Source organism: Pseudoliparis swirei, chromosome 18 (assembly GCF_029220125.1).
Source record: "Pseudoliparis swirei isolate HS2019 ecotype Mariana Trench chromosome 18, NWPU_hadal_v1, whole genome shotgun sequence".
NCBI lineage: Eukaryota > Metazoa > Chordata > Actinopteri > Perciformes > Liparidae > Pseudoliparis > Pseudoliparis swirei.
The window spans coordinates 11,885,008-11,887,055 of record NC_079405.1 but is presented as its reverse complement, the minus strand read 5'-3'; positions in this window follow the sequence as shown (position 1 = coordinate 11,887,055).

Genomic DNA, 2,048 nt, shown 5'->3' with positions numbered 1-2,048 from the left:
GTAAACCCCTCTGAAGCGCAACTGTGGAGGTCGCGTTAGGCCCGCCTACTTCACCACCGCCCCCGACCCCTCCACTGTTGCGCTGAAGGTTTCACCACTTTCGCTGTGTAGATGAGTGAAATAGAAGGAACTTCAGAAGTTGTGGCCTTTACATAAAACACAGTGCGTAAAACCAAGACGCACCATAATGGAGATATATGGTTGTCGTATAATTAATATTGGGAAGTGAATAAACATGTGGGTTGAGATAACAACGGAATAAATGACCCATTCTCCACATTTACCCAGGAAATGTAATTATATCAGTACAGTTCCCTACACTGATGATGTCGTATATTTCCCTTTCAGAGTCTTCTACTTCCCTCTCGGCCTGGTGCGTCTGTTCACGGTGCAGCTGGAGTTTTGGCACCTTAGGTTAAGAGCAGTGGTCCCCAAACTACGGCCCGCGGGCCGGATCCGGCCCGCCTCCCCATTTGGACCGGCCCCCTGAACAATACCGGAGTCGCGTTCCGATTTATTATTTTTTTCACCTGGCCCGCTGCCGTTGAGATTGCAGTGAGACGCGGAGAAAATGTGGAGTGGTGCTCTTTGCAATAGAACATCTTTGATGGGACGTGTCGCGTCTCGGCCAATCAGCGTTCAGATGTCCACAGCGTTTGGGAAGTTAGGTTAGCTTGGATGTTAGTCCGCTACATCTGCTGCCGTCACGCTGCACGGTGTAGCGATACTAACAAAGTACCCGTACGTTAAAAACGATGTGATTTAGCATATTTTTAGTATCGATACTTCATTAAAAGAGCGATCAGAGCGCACGCGCTGCTTCGCTCTGTTAAATGCTGTCTGCACGTGCATGCACTCACAGCGAGTGGCGCGCGCATCCAGGATTTTTCCTGGGTCAAAATGAGTCTTCGGTGCACCGTCTACTCGTGCAAGTCGGGCTGTTGAGTGTTGAGTGAGTGATCAGCAGCTGGCCGCTCGGTCCATTCGCGCACCTCACAGTTGCGTATTGATCAGACAAGAAGACACGCTTATCTACTCCAGTGTTATCCCTACTATTATAACAGGGTGAAATCTCCACCCCCATATTTTTAGTATCGATACTACATTAAAAGAGCGATCAGAGCGCACGCGCTGCTCCGTTAAATGCTGTCTGCCGTGATGCGCGCGCACAGGTGAGCGCACTCTCACTTCTTACTAGCACCCCCGGCCCTCCAGTAGACAAGGCAAACGTTATGTGGCCCTCACAGGAAAAAGTTTGGGGACCCCTGGTTAAGAGTGTGGAATGTGGAGAGCTTCCCCCTGCTCACTCATGAGAGAACAAAAGCTGCCTGGACACCTAATACTTAGGTGAGGAGGTCCCCCTTGGCCTCTGGCAGACACATATTATGTAATAAATGAATTCACAAATTGATTTTAATTATATAGTTGGACAGCAAGCTCAACCAACGTCCATAAAAACAATGAAGGTTGTGGAATAAGGCACATGTGAGTTCACCAAGGACATATCAACATAAATAACTGTATTCACGTAGACACCAGAAGAGAACTGCAATGTCCAGTAATGTGGAACATTGTTTTTAGCTCACTAATACATAAGCAGCACAAGACCATGTGACAAATAGTAGCACAAAACGCACACTGAAATACAAATGTAAAACATAAAATAAAATAATGTCAGACTATATCAGTTTGATATTTAAAGCAATGATATACACTGATCATTAAATATATCCACATATACAAGGTATTTTACAAAGTTATTTAAGTGACAGTACAAGTTCACCAAGAACTTCGTATACGGCCATCTACTGGTAGAAAGGTTCCTCTGCTTCTCCTCAGGCTCTGCTTTGTTCATTCAAGAAACAGCACAATGAGGTGGACAACTATAACAGCAACAACTCTATACACACACACACACACACACGCACACACACACTACTTTGATTAAACTATATTAGAAACTGTGTTGCATTAAACAATGCAACGACTAATTGAAAAGTTGCTGCGTACATTAATAAATATGAATTAAACTGCCTGTAGTCACTACT